At 44.9% G+C, this 15,356-nt stretch overlaps 2 protein-coding genes across 7 annotated transcripts in view; one reads left to right on the top strand and one right to left on the bottom strand.

The window, feature by feature from the left end:
* DENND2B (DENN domain containing 2B) overlaps window positions 1-11,324 on the bottom strand; it is a 210,434-nt gene extending 199,110 nt beyond the window's left edge. For 2 of the 3 annotated variants that reach the window (XM_084854633.1, XM_084854623.1), the window contains exon 1: window positions 11,203-11,324. The gene's annotated coding sequence lies outside the window, so the exon portion shown is untranslated. Of the gene's footprint in view, window positions 1-11,020 lie in introns of all 3 variants that reach the window. The other variant, XM_084854644.1, reaches the window with a different exon arrangement.
* AKIP1 (A-kinase interacting protein 1) overlaps window positions 1-15,356 on the top strand; it is a 46,664-nt gene that overhangs the window by 8,606 nt on the left and 22,702 nt on the right. For 2 of the 4 annotated variants that reach the window (XM_084854659.1, XM_084854697.1), the window contains exon 1: window positions 11,411-11,829. The exons of the other annotated variants lie outside the window; for them this stretch is intronic. The gene's annotated coding sequence lies outside the window, so the exon portion shown is untranslated. Of the gene's footprint in view, window positions 1-11,410; window positions 11,830-15,356 lie in introns of those variants that run through there. 4 annotated transcript variants of the gene reach the window in all.

The following is a 15,356-nucleotide window of genomic DNA, read 5'->3' as shown; positions in this document are numbered from 1 at the left end:
AGGCTTTCTTCAGATACGTGCATAGTAAAGACAGAGGAAAGAAATGGTGGTTCAGCTATTAAATAAGGATGGCAAAATGATACCAGATGACAAGGAAAAGGCAGAAGTGCTCAATTCCTACTTTGGCTCAGTCTTCTCTGAAAAGGGGATCTATGACCCCCTGGCAAAGGCGAAGTACAGGCTGAAGGGGCAGGATTGCAGCTTGAGATCGATAGGCATATGGTCAAGGAACACCTAATTACTTTGAATGAGTTCAAATCTCCAGGGCCAGATGAACTGTATCCTAGCATAATAAATGAACTGGCAGAAGAACTCTCACAACCACTGTCTATGATGTTTGAGAAATCATGGAGGACAGCTGAAGTGCCAGATGACTGGAGGAGGGCTGATGTTGTCCCTATCTTCAAAAAGGAGGAACCTGGGAACTACAGACCAGTCAGTCTGACATCAATCCCTGGGAAAATTCTGGAGCAGATTATAAAGCAATCCATCTGTAAGCACCTTGAAAACAATGCAGTGATTACTTGACACCAGCGTGGATCTGTCAAGAACAAATCCTGCCAGACGAATCTGATCTCATTTTTTGCTCAGGTAACCTCCCTTGTGGACTGTGGGAATGCTGTGGAGATAATATACCTCGACTTCAGCAAAGCTTTCGACAAAGTGCCCCATGATATCCTGATGAGCAAACTAGCTCAAAGTGGGCTAGAAGAAACAATAATCAGGTGGATCCACAGTTGGCTACAGAATCAGACTCAAAGAGTGCTGATCAATGGGATCTTCTCAAACTTGGGAGAGGTAACAAGCGGGGTACCGCAGGGCTCAGTCCTGGGCCTGGTGCTCTTCCACATTTTTATTAATGACTTGGAGGAGGAGGTGCAGGGAATGCAGATCAAATCTGCAGATGACACAAATTTGGGTGGGATAGCTAATACATTGGAAGACAGAAAGAAAATTCCAAGTGATCTTGATAGACTGGAGTGCTGGGCAGAAAACAACAGAATGAACTTTAATAGGGATAAATGCCAACTTCTGCACCTAGGAAAAAGAAACCAAATGCACAGTTACAAGATGGGGGATACGTGGTTCAACAACACTACAAGCGAGAAGGATCTTGGAATTGTTGTTGATCACAAGCTGGATATGAGCCAACAATGTGATGTGGCTGCAAAAAAGGCAAATGCTATTTGGGGCTGCATTACTAGAAGTATAGCTTCCAAATCACGTGAAGTACTTGTTCCCCTCTACTCAGCACTGGTTAGGCCTCATCTGGAGTACTGTGTCCAGTTCTGGGCACTGCACTTTAAGAAGGATGCAGACAAACTGGAGAGGGTTCAGAGAAGGGCAACAAAGATGATAAGGGGAATGGAAACAAAGCCCTGTGAAGAGAGACTGAAAGAAGTGGTCATGTTTAGCCTTGAGAAAAGAAGACTGAGGGGAGATATGATAGTGCTCTTCAAGTACTTGAAAGGTTGTCAGAGCGAAGAAGGCCAGGATCTCTTCTTGATCATCCCAGAGTGCAGGATACGGAATAATGGGCTCAAGTTACAGGAGGCCGGATTCTGGCTGAACATCAGGAAAAACTTCCTGACTGTTAGAGCAATACAACAATGGAACCAATTACCTGGGGGGGGGGCTCTCCCACAGTGGAGGCCTTCAAGATGAAGCTGGACAGCCATCTGTCAGGGATGCTTTGACTTGGATTCCTGCGTTGAGCATGGGGTTGGATTTAATAGTCTTATAGGCCCCTTCCAACCCTATATCCTATGATTCTATGAGATAGTAGTTTCCCAGTATTGAGGCTACACTACGTGTGTAAATACTGCTGCTGTCCCTAACCTGGTGTTTTCCACATGTCATGGACTATAGCTCCTATCAGCCCCAGGCAGCATGAGGATAATGGGAGTTGTAGTCCAAAACATCTGGGGAAGGCTGGAATACTGGTATCACCCAGGCAGGGCAAACTGTGGGGGCTTCCGACCTAATTACTATGCAGACATCATTTGTTCTTGTCTGAAACCAACTGAAAAGATGCAACTTAAGCCAGCTCTTTTGCTTCACACGACCTACATGACCTTCTGAACTTTACAGACCTTCATGCACTTAAAATTGACTTCTTCATGACAAATGGTTAGCATAATTTTATCAAAGAGCCTACATCTTAAAATAGCTCTAATTTCTGAACTGTACTGGACAGTTCCAGTCCCTCAGATCCCACTCAAGTCAGCTGCATTTAATGGTAACCTTTGTCTAACCAGCAGTTAAACTAGGAGGTTCGGCCTCCCGAATGATTCTTCCCAGAGGGTCCTAGATGTTTAGAGAACACAACACAAACAATACAAGGGATAAAAATCATGCAGTTCCATCAAGCCCTTGGCACAGCTCCTCAACACAGCATAAATTGGCATGCTACATCCGCGTCAATGCATTACACAATGGCTGTGAGTAATAAAGGGTCATGCACCTCCTTAAAAAGATACTTTTGCAGAGCTATTTGTTTTAAAAGGAAAACAACACAAAGTTTCCATTAATGCTATAGGAACAGTCTGTGCCCAGTCCCTGGGAGACAATCCATAAACTAGAATTAGTAAAGCTACCATCACTGGAAAAGACCCTGACGCTGGGAAAGATTGAAGGCAAAAGGAGAAGGGGACAGCAGAGGATGAGATGGCTAGATAGCATCACCTATGCAATGAATGTGGACTTGAGCACACTCCGGGAGAGCGGAGGACAGGAAGGCCTGGCGTGCTATGGTCCATGGGGTCACGAAGAGTCGGACATGACTGAATGATTGAACAACAACCATCAACCAGAGAGGAGGGGTAACTGACATGGCCACATGTCCTACTTTACAGAGGACAGTCCTCTGTTTAAAAGAGTCTTCTCTTGGAAGGGCTGTCCAGTCCAGGTTTGAGGCTAAAGAACCCGAAGAAGGGAGAGCAATGGGCTTGATGTTGCCCATTAACAGTTAGCACCAGGACAGCTGGCTCAGAAAGCTCATAAGTTACCTGGTCACAGTCTTCCCTACTAGGGAGAGACACATTTGTATTGCTAGTCATTATTTCCAGATTTGCATCTGTAAATACAAATTACCTTATGAAAATATTATGCAAAGCAGTACCCTCTTTGGTCCTCCTTTTTGGCGATGCATTTCCTTTTGTTTGGTGATGCATAAGTGGCCACAACATCCTGCAACACTGAGTGATAAAGGAGAGTGCCTCTGTCATGCACTGGAGACGTCTTTTGTCCCTTGTGAAATCAAGGCCTCTTAGGGGGAGAGAAGAAGGCTCTGGACCTTCATTGGTCAGGGCTTTTCCATTCAGATGGTTGCACTGAGACACCTGGATGAAGGGCAAGATGAAATTACAGGTCAGAGGCAAACTGAGGTCAGTTCCAGAAGACAGTCCAAGCAGGCAGATGCCCGGGGAGAAGAAGCAAGCAGGAGCAGCAGAGCCGAGGAACCAGTGGAAGGCTTGCGGGGCCAGGAAGCAAAGGAGGGAGAGGCAAGGGCAGACCGAGGAACAGGATCTGTGAGCTGCACACAGATGTGATTTCTTGCCTGATCAAATCTGCTAACAGGAAGGGGAAACGTATATAAGGTCAGAAAAGGGTAGTCACCAATCATAGCGGGGAGGGGTGGAGCAAGGCAGAGAGTTGACAAAGCTCCTTGGAAACCAGAAAGCCATTGCATTCCAGCAGATATGTGACAGTTGTGGGATCAGGTCTCCTATCCAGCCCAAATCTCATGAGGTTCTGCATAGTTTGAATCTGCCCACGGCTGATGGCCCTGACACCCCAAGATTGCACATTTCCATTAGAGTCAGAATAACTCTGTGCCTTCTGCTTTTATCAGTGAACCTAACCGCACTTGGTCCAGTGTTTCAAAAGAAGGACAAGCCAAGCAAATGCCAGCTCCAGCAGAACTATATACGAGCAAATATGCACAGCATCCTCTCATGTTAACAACACATTCTAGTTGTGGAATGAATTCAGTCCACAGAATTCTTACAGAATGTCATTTAGTTTGGTGCATGATTCGTTTAGGGTTTGTGCTGAGACTGCACAGATATCGCTCTCTCATAACAGAAAATGGTTCCCACTTGCAGTCATGGTCAGAGCCAAACTACATGTGAGGTTTCTCATGTGTTTGAACAAGTGTGCTCCAACTGGCCACTTCTGTTTTTCAGAAAAAACAGCCATGGAGCCCCCTCCTGGCTATTTTGTGCCCTAAAAGTGCCATTCTCTGCAAAACGCTACTGACTGATTCAGTAAATAAGGAAGAATTAGGATGAGGTGGACTCCAAACTTCCACTGAACATCCAGAAGCAAGTGGAGAAAAGTGCAAAGGAAAAGTGGCGTTGCTCAGTAGCCTTTCCCAAGCTGGCACCCTCCAGACTACAACTCCCACCATCCCCAGCACTGCTGGTTAAGGATGTGAAAGTTATAATCCAAACGCATCTGGAGGGCACTAGGTTGGGAAAGGCTGGTTCACAGTGTCACTGTTTGGCCCTTAGAGTACTAACTTCACCCTACCTATACTTTAACAGCAAAACTGAACCTACATAGAGCTAAGTAAGTGATGAAAAATTCAGGGGGAAAAAAAACTGTTGCCGGGAAAGTGTGCAAGCTTTTGAGTTACATAGAACCCTAGATAGAACTGTACTTCAGTGCTGGTTGAAGTAGTGTTCCATTAACTTAAGAGCTGCATAGTCTTGTTTGCCAATATAAGCTGACCTGATAAAAGAGCTCTACTTAGCCTGACATCAACACAGTGATGCTTTTGTATATACTAGATCACATGTATGCGGAGCTAACAGGACTCTCAGAAGGCAAGACAGCATATACAAGTTAAGATGGATGTTATTTCCTGTCCCATTAGTCATTCCCAAATCAGGTTTTTAATTGATACGGCTGATGTAAAAATATATCTTTTTACAATGACATAAAATAATAAGTACTTTCTGGCATATATGTAGTAAAGGAACCCTAGCTGTTGATGTGATAAAACCCATTATATCTAACTTAAACTATAAACTGAAGATCTTCTGTCTATCATCCATCCTTGCTATGGCTGTGAAAACTTAACAATCATACAGCACGCATGCCCTGTCACTTCACATTTAGTTACAGGTCCTCCTAATCCAGACAAGCACAAATACAGCACAATGCTGGGTACATGCTGCTGGGCTCATGTTCTGCTTAGAAGTTGGTCTTCCGCCTGATCAGCACTTGGGGAAAAGGTGGTGGGGCCAGGGGAAGGCGGCGTGGTCATTTGCCATACCCCAGAGGGCCAGATTTGAACCCCAGGTGGGTTGTATTTAGCCTGCGCCCCTGGAGTTCAACACTCTTGCTATAAAGAGTCTTCCTCAACCTGGTGCGCTCCTGACATTTTGTCCTATCATAATTCCTGGCCATGCTGACTGGGGCTGATGGGAGTTGTAGTCCAAGATCTGGCAGGCCCGTGCACTACATTAATGTATGTAATGCATGGGGGAGGGGGGGCAAACCTGTAACAAAGAGGGGGGACTGGGAGCTGTTTTACACAAGGCCATTAATTGGCTGTATCTATTTTCAGTTTTGTCACAGAATTGATTGATATCCGAGCACTACACAAGGAGTCCTTGCCTTTCTGCTACATAACCTTTAGGTGGCACTGTGGTATAGCAGAAGCCTAATCTGCATTTGGAAACCTGTTTCCACACATGGACCCCATTGCTAGATCAGGGACACAGAGAAGTAGCTCAGTCTAGGAGGGATTTACAGGATCACACTTTCATTCTGAATTAAACGGGACTGAATATCAGATGCTGACTTTTGTATTTCAAGCAGATTGTCAATGCAACACCCCATATTTAGCAGTTACTCAGTCTTGATCCCTTTTAGCATGTTATAGGCAGCAGTGTTATACCCAGTTACCTGGGAGTAAGCCCCACTGAACTCAATATGGCCTACTTCAGAGTAGAGATTTATAGAATTGTGCTGTTAAACACAGGTTTAACAAACACAGTGAAAGAAGTAGTGCGCTTCTTTCTATTTCTATATTGGGTTAAGGGAATGTTCTCACAATCCTGTTTTACTCCACATCTTCTATGCTGGTTTTTAATTCTCATAAGGCATTCACACATACAAAATACAGTTTAGAACCAGCAGTACATTCTTTAAACACTCTGTACAAAAGTGGATTCTTCTTTCCTGTTCCTTAGCACAGGGCTGGGGAACCTCTTTCAGCCTGAGGGCTGCATTCAGTTTCGGAGAAGCCCTCTGGGGCCACATTCCAGTGGTGGGTGGAGGCAAGGGGGGCAACAAAAGTGGATACTGAGAGCCCTTACATTTCTAAAGAGACTTATACTCCAAGCCTGGGATGAAAAACACCTGCCACCTATCATTCAATGGACTGATTTTCTCAGTGCTCTTGCTATATTTGAATGTATCTCCTACAGCCATCAATTTTGAATGGATGCTTATTTAGATACATGGACTGCTTATATTAATTTGTGCACTGATATGTTTTATTTATTGCAAATTATAATATTTTTTTAAAATGTAAAAGCTGTAGGAGAAGGAATACAAACTTTTAAAATGGGGAAATACTGCACAAAAGCCAGGAAATCACCCAACCATTGGTGGTTGAGAGAAAGGAGGCGGAGCTGGGGAGGGGCCAGGGGAAGGAGGGGTGGCCACCTGGGGAACCCTGGAGGGTCGGATTGGAACTCCAGGCCTGAGATTACACTGTACTCAGGCAGGGGTGAGCAAACACACAAGATTGTTGAAGTATAGTGAAGTGTACCTAAATGAGGTATGACCTGGAATATTGCCAGTTAGGGGTGAGCAGTGAAGTGGCCACATTTGCTGATGACACCAAATTATTTAGGGTAGTTAAAGTAAAAAGGGATTGAGAAAGCTCAAAAAGAATCTCTCCAACCTGGGAGAATGGACATCTAAATGGCAAATGTAAGTGCCATTGGTTCAAAATATATATATATCCAGACTTCATGTATACACTGATGGGGTCTGAGCTGACAGTGATTGACCAAGGAAGGGATGTTGTGGTTGTGGTGGACAGCTCAATGAAAATGTCAACCCACTGTGCAGCTGCTGTGAAAAAGGCAAATTCCATGTTAGGGATCATTAGGAAAGGAACTGAAAGTAAAACTGCCAACATCACAATGCTTTTATGCAAATCTATGGTACAACCACATCTGTAATACAATTCTGGTCACCACATTTTAAAAAGGATATTGTAGACCTGAAAAAGGTACAGAAAAGGGCAACCAAAAGGATCAAGGGGCTGGAGCAACTCCCCTATGAGGAATGGTTACAACATTTAGGGCTTTTTTTGCTTAGAAAAATGATGAGTAAGGGGAGAAATTACAGAAGTATATAAAATTATGCATGGTGTGGACAGGGAGAAGTATTGCTACCTCTCTCATAATACTAGAACCCAGTGGGGTCATCCCATGAAGCTGAAATGTGGGACATCCAGGACAGATAATACGAAGTACCTCTTAACACAGAACATAGTTAAACTATGGAATTCGCTATCGCAAGGTGCAGTGATGGCCACCAAATTGGATGGCTTTAAAGGGGGATTAGACAAACCCAAGGAGAATAAGGCTATCAATTACTAGTAGTCATGATGGCTATAGATCATCCAGTATCAAAGGCAGTATGCCTATGTACACTAGTTGCTGGGGCACATGAGCAGGAGGGTGCTATTGCATTCATGTCCTGCTTATGAGCTTCCCTTAGGTACCTGGTAGGCCACTGTACAAACAGAATGCTGGAACAGATAGGCATTTGGTCTGATCCAGTACACCTCTTACTATCTTCTTAACATTCAGTTCAAATCTCATATTGGACATAAACTTGATTGGTGACCTTAAGCAAGCCTCTCTCTCTCTCTGTCAATCTCTCTGTCAATCTCTCTCTCTCTCTCTCTCTCTCTCTCTCTCAATGTCAGTTCTTCACTTACAAAGAGAGCAACATTTGAGGCACCACATATAGTTCAAGGATGTGGATGGGACAAGTATTCCACTGGGCTAGCACAAGCCCTGGTCATGCCTAAAGTAGGTTATGGGACCCCAAGGAAAACATAAAACAGTTTCACCTAACAGTTCTGACTGCCATAAATAGTGATTGCTGGTCAGAGAAAGTGATCCATTATCCATGTCCATAAGTACATGTTATTGGTGAATAAATGTGATTTACAGGGTTTTAAGCAAGAATGGAATAGGGAACTGGATTGTCCCATTTTGCCTAATCAATGGATCACAACTTTGGCATCTGTACCTGTCACATCTGTAGATTTTAGGCTGCATTTGATTCAGCAGAAACTTTTGCTTCATGTCTATTGTACACCACAATGTCTCTTTAATAAGAGTTTGTCTGGCTAATTGCTAGTGGTGTGATGCAACTAATGCTTATTTTAAAAATTTACTTTGGCAATGTCCAGTAGTTGCTTCTTTTTGAAAGGAGGTTTTTATACAGATAAATTTTGTACTAGAGTCTTTAATGTACATGCTCTTGTACATTGTCTTTTAAATTACCTGCCTGCTTCTTGGAAATTAATGAACGGTCAGTGTAAATGGATTCTCCATGCCCTTTTAACAGCCAAAAGACTGGTATTACAACATTGGAAGGATAAATGCTCACCTCCTATAATGCAATGGATTGAGGAACTTACAGTGTTTTCATTATTTGAACAGGTGGCATATAGATTCTACCTGTGAATGGATACTTATTTGGATATCTGGTCTGCTTTGCTTATGTATAATTGCTAGAAAGTCGTATTTTCATATATATGCATTTCATACGTATTCATTGCTATGGATATATACAAATCTATGTATGTATAAAATAAAAGCAATAAAATAAAGTTACTGCAGGGTTTGTCTCACACTGCCCAAGGAAAGTGCAATGGGAGATCATTTTGAACTAGGCAAAATGAAAAAAAAAGATACAGTCAACCCCTCCATAATGCTTGAATGATGTCATCTGTGCAGTCTGTTCCTTCAAATATTGTTACTGTCATTATATCCAGGAGATGTATTGATATACTGAAATATCTAAAAGGGTTTTCAGTGATAGGATAGGCCTGGAAGTAGAAAGATCTGGAACAGTTTGTAGTTATTCTTTTGGTTTGGGTGACCTGGTTGCTCCTGAGACTGAGTGAGACAAGCACTTGAATGCAGTCCAGATTCAAACCAGGACATTTGAATTTTTTCCCACCAAGTGAACTGCTGGAGAAACTCCCTCAGCTCTTTAGCTAAATCTATCATGGGATCAGAAAGAGAGTTTTTCCTCTTTCAGATCCAAGTGGCTGCACTCAACAGAGATACCAGATTCAGAATGTACAGGGTGTTTATGTTGAACCACCCTTGCCATTTGATGCTTGTTTGGAGAGATCTTTTTGCAGCTCTTTGCACTCCCATTTTGTATTAATCACCCTAAATAATTTGATATCATCAGCAAATGTTGCCACCTCACTGCTCACCCCTAACTTCCTTGCTGGAGGTCTTTAAGTTCTTTAAGCAGAGGTAGGGTGGCTATGTGTCCTCTTTTACGGATGACAGTCCTCTATTTGAATGGTTGCCAGAGGACTGCCCTCTGCTTTGAAGGGCTCCTTTGCTTGAAAGACTGTCCAGTCCAAATCTGGGTGAAAGATAAAGAGCCATCAGAAGAAAGAACTGGGCCTTGAAGTGGCCCAATAACAGCACCTGGACAGCAGACTAAGGAAGGCACACAGCTCACCTGGTCACAATCTTCCACACTATGATGGAATGTATTGTATGTCTATTTAAATTAGATTATTTCTAAATTTGCAGCTATACATATACATTAGCATGTGGACATTTTATGCAAAGTGTTGTCCCCTTTTTTCTGATGCATTTCCCCTTTTCTGGCAGTTCACAAATGGCCACCCTAAGCAGAGGCTAGATAGGCATCTTTATGGAGCGCTCTAACTCTGGATTTCCTGCATGTGTATGGCCTACAAGGCCCCCTCCGACTCTATTATTCTATCTCCATAAGAGAGCTAAAAGATTACAGTTTGGATCTTCATGTGTGTATGGGGGAGACTCTGGTGAAGTTTCAAAGACCATTTACACCTGGTACTGTTTCTATACCTCCAATGTTTTATGTTTTGTTTGTTTGTTCGTTTTTGGAGCAGACTCCTTATTTTCTACCTAGCACTAACCTCCAGAAACAATCCTCCATCCATATGCAGAACTACAGTTAAATTGTATCACATTGATCAAACATGAAACAGTAGAATCCCAATACAAAAGAAGAGATGTGTGTGTGTGTGTGGGGGGGGGGTAGCTAAATTCAACATGTGCCACTGTTACCCTATATATGTAGGCAACATTCCCAAATATTCTCTATGATCCCTAGACTACTTTGGAAAAAAAGAAAAAAGAGCTGCGTTGTAATTTCTCTAAAATTAGTTTAATATAGTTTAAATAATAATAATAAAAGTTAATTTTAGTGTCACACTCAGTCATTTCTATACCTGATTAAATAATATCCAATGAGGCCAGATTCCACTAGTACTAGGCCGATAGAAAGAATCGAAAGAATCTGACTAGGCTTTAAAAAAAAAATCCTTCCCAGACGAAGTCTTAACGGTGGGAAATATAGCGGGCAAAAACGGTGGTATGGAAGCGCCACCTGGCCTCTTACATGAGACAGTGCAAGTCGATTTATTGGGGGGGGGGGAGAATAAACTCCCTCCCGCCCCATCTCGAAATTGCACTAAAACTCTTCCAAACGAATAGCCGAGAAAAACTGCCCGAAACCAAACCACAACACAAAAACGAGTACACGACATCCAAGGAAGCGACAAGGAAACCCAAACGTGTGGAAGATCTAAGACTTTCTCTCTCCGCCAACTCTCTCGAAAACCTCCGCCGAGCTTCCCAGTCCCTTCGCACCTAGGAGAATCTATTGTTCTTCCCAGGCAACAGCCGGGCGCTCGCCGGGTGAAACGCGCACCCTCTCCTCCTCCTCCTCTCCCGCTCACCCGGGCAGCCCTTTCCTGCGGTGCGGAGAGAAGAGACGGGGAAGCAGCAGCCCTTCTGGCGACGCGCCTCCGTCCCCCGCGACGCTTTCCCGATCCCGGCTGTCTCGTCGCTCTTCCTCGGAACCCCAGAAGGAGATTTAGCCTGGCCCCTCCGCTCGGCGCGCCCAGCCTCTGCTGCTTACCTAGGCTGCTGCCCGGCGCCGAAAGAATGCAGACGGGGATCCCAGCCGCTGCAGCGCGCTGGACGGCGCCTGCAGTTCGGATCTCTTCCCTCGGCCAGACGCGGCTCGCTCGCTCGCTCGCTTTCTTCCCTCTATTTTCTTGTTTCTTTTAAAGGAGAAGCTGGAAAGGGGGGCGGGGGAGACGAAGAACTCCGCAAAGACAGGAAGTGGAGACGGCGAGGAGGGCCGGCAGCGTGTACGGGCGATTAGCGGGAGCCCGTGCCCAACAAAGAGACCCGCGCCCCGGGCGAGCGGGCTTCTGCCGCCTGCAGCCTCGAGCTCGCCCGCTGCCGCGGCCAAGGCGACGAGGAGCGCTACCGGGCAGGCTCCGCGAAGGGGGAAGCCATGGACATCTCCAGAGCTCAGCGCCCCCGCCCCTGCTCACTTCCTCTCTCCCCCAGCCTCTCGTCCCAAGAAGACGTGGGACGGGCTGTTCGCTCTAGTTCTCCAGCTCCCATCTGAGCGGACGGAAAAGGGTCTCTCTGTTCATTGCAGTTGCTTTTCGGATGTTGTTGCTGCTGCTGCTGCTGCTGCTGTTTTTAAGCGGATCTCCTGATGTGTCATCGTTGGTGTCTAGAAGCAAAACTGGTAGGAAAACTTGTCTTTTACGAAGAGCGGGAGAAAATACTCTCTGCTATCACCCCACCACCCGCCCCCAATAAAAGCTTTCTCGGGTGAGAAGGAACATCTGGTTCCGATCACTAGAAAAGTGGGTTTCTTCTGAGGCATGAAAATTCTAAAAGCTTGCCGGGGGATTGGCGCGCGCGCGCGCCGGCGACTTTGAACTTTCTTTGCCCGTCTCATCGTTTATCATTGGGGCTGCGTGATTCTCCCCACTACAACGGCGTGTTCCAGTTGACACAATTTGGCAACCTCTCCCCTCCCCACCCACACAAACACTAGGCTAATCAGTTTTTTTAACTGCCAGACTATTCTATCTCATATAGATTAATCTGAATCCAAGCACCTTTTGGTCATGCGCCAGTGTAACCAGGAGATTGGGTGAGACAATGCAAAGCAAAGAGATGGAGAAGAACCCATTACTATGTCTTTAGCCCTATTCACTTTTTAAAAATGAGGAGTGGGCATCTTGGCTTTCTCACTGTTAGAGATCAGCTGAAAGATGTCACAGACTGAAGCACATAAACTGCAAGCCATCTCTCTCTCTCTCTCTCTCTCACTCACTCACTCTCTCTTACACACACACGCAGGTTGATATGGTCAGTTGCCTCTGAGATGAAACAGATATTATTCAGGAACTCTTAATTATTCAAGGGCCCAGTTTTCATTTATATCAGCTTCAGATTATCTCCTTGATCACACACAAGAACTGAAAATCAGACTGAAGCAAAGTAAGGTGCTGTTACATTATGATGAATAAGGGTGCAATCCTATGCAAGTTTAGACAGAAAAAAAAGTCCTCCGACTCCCAGCATGCCCCAGCCAGCCATGGGATATGCTGGGAGTTGGAGGACTTTTTTCTGTTTAGATATGCATAGGATTGTGCCCCAAATGTAAAAAAGAAGAAGAAAAAGCCCATATTCAATCAAATGTTAATCCTATTATAACCACCAAGTATCTTGCCAAATTCCACTCAGGAAAACAGACACTCATGCACACAAAGACAACAGACACACTTTGCTTGCAAAATGGAAGCTTGTATGTTGTGTTGTTCCTAACTGGGTCAGTGGGCTGGCACAATCCACACTGTATCCTGCAGTCTGCCACTGTTGTTCTGTGCTCATCTTTCTGCCATACCTTCCACTGTGATTGGTCCGCCTGGCTGGTGTCCATCTCACAGAGTCCATCTTCATGGTCATTTTCTGCCCTTCTTTTTAATCACACTTCCTCCTTGCTCTTTATGCTAAGTGCTTTATATACACCCATAAATGCATATGCCAAATTCTTCTAATTTCTTTCAAAATCTGAGTACTTCACAATACCAGAACATGGCTGCTTCACAAATCCTGCATACTCTCCGACATTTTACAGATGAAAACAGAGACATGCTTGGGTGTTTCCAACATCACTATTCTGTCACCAACAATTCCTGCTTGAGCACACATGTGCGCACACACACACACTGGATGTTTTCCATACAGCATATTTGTTTGCTCTGAAATAGCCTGCCTTGCCCTGGCTTCTGAAGCAGGTGTGTATAAAGCCAACCCAAGAATGCTGAATAGAATATATTTAATCTCACATTGGACCTGGTTGTACTTCTTACAGAGAACAACTGTAACTCACAAAAGTTTAGCAACATTTACTGCTTGGATAGGCAGTTACTGGTGGGTGGGAGCAGAACAGAAGCTAGTACGTGCTTCTGCATGAATATGCACACTGACATGCTTTGCTCAAAAGAGAGAAAAACATCTCCACATTTTCCCCAAAAGGCAAAACAGGGATAAAATGGGAGGGGTGGTTTACCAGTGACAGGGACCAAGAGAGAGAGAGAGCACAAATTTATTGTTATTCTTTGAGGGAAATGCTTTCAACCACTTTCCAAGCTCACAATTCCAGGAGAAAGGAACACTTATGTAGAGGAAACACAAGAGAGATTAGTGCTGGGGCACAAAAGGTTGAAGCAGACGTGTGGCTGCCACCAATCCACGTCTCCTCCATGCATCTCTCTAGGGGTGTCAAAGAAAGTAAATGCATGCTGTGACATCATGGCATTCAGCATCTCCCCTTCTCCAGCTCCAACTCTTATAGAAGGTTGGGAACACTGAGCACAATGATATCACATTGCCTGTTTCTTTTATTAGCTGTTACTGGGGAGATGTACATCAGTGGATCCCCTGAAATGACTGATTAGGCATAAGGAACAAAGGTGATACAAAATGATATGCAACCAGAGTACCAGTCTGGCTGCCTGCAGTGGGTTTGCTCCAGAATTAGCCCTACTTGGAGTAGATCCATTGAAATCAAAGAGACTTAAGTCATTCATGTCTAACTTAAGTCTCATTGATTTCTATGGGGCTACTCTAAGTATGACTAGTGCCAACCCTTTGTGTTAGATGCCAAATGGCTAGCCTAAGCCATGGGGTCTATCGAGATAGTAAAATGTACACTCTTCCCTGTGGTCTGTAACCCTTTGAGGGATTGATGCAGTCAGACTGAACCCAAAAAGTGTTAGGACTATAATTGAGCATCAAGCCACTTCACTACCATGGCCCCAATCCACAAGCCTTCTACACAATAGCTTTTTGGAGCCTCGTGTGGCACAGAGTGGTAGGTGGCAGTATTGCAAGGGAAACTCTCCCACGACCTGAGTTCGATCCCAGCGGAAGCCGAGTCTCGGGTAGCCGGCTCAGGTCGACTCAGCCTTCCACCCTTCCGAGGTCAGTAAAATGAGTACCCAGCTTGCTGGGGGAAAGATAGTCACGACTGGGGAAGGCAATGGCGAACCACCCCACTATAGTCTGCCATGAAAATACCGAGGAAAAACAGTGTCCCTCTAGGGGTCAGTAATGACCCGGTTCTTGCACAGGAGGAACCTTTCCTTAAGAGCCTCATGTGGCACAGAGCGGTAGGTGGAAGTATTGCAACCGAAACTCTCCCCATGACCTGAGTTCGATCCCAGCAGAAGCTGGGTCCCAGGTAGCCGGCTCAGGTCGATTCAGCCCTCCATCCTCCTGAGGTCGGTAAAATGAGTACCCAGCTTGCTGGGGGAAAGGTAGTCACGACTGGGGAAGGCAATGGCAAACCACCCTAATATAGTCTGCCATGAAAACGCCAGCGCAAGCCACGTCCCTCTAAGGGTCAGCAATGACCCGGTGCTTGCACAGGAGGAACCCTTCCTTTCCTAAGGATCACCAACTGCCACACAGATGTTCAGTGTTATCAGTTGTGGCAGCACCAACCATCTAATGGGTAAGATAAGGCAAAGGGGATGGAGAGTGGACTCAGCCCTGGCCCGTTCCCCAAGCAAGTCAGAGCTAACTGATAACCATCTTATTAGGCAACATGCACATAGATCTGATTCAGAAAAGTTTGTAACAATCAAAGGCCCAGATGTTGGATGTGCATTTTTGCAAGACTGCACTAAATGTCTGTGCAAATAGGGAACACATCCAACAAGGACATGTGTATGCAGGACTCTGTTTCCATGTGCA

This window comes from Heloderma suspectum, chromosome 1 (assembly GCF_057233095.1).
Source record: "Heloderma suspectum isolate Gila_16-S chromosome 1, 16-S_ref, whole genome shotgun sequence".
Lineage (NCBI taxonomy): Eukaryota > Metazoa > Chordata > Lepidosauria > Squamata > Helodermatidae > Heloderma > Heloderma suspectum.
This window is presented reverse-complemented; position numbering and strand designations above follow the sequence as displayed.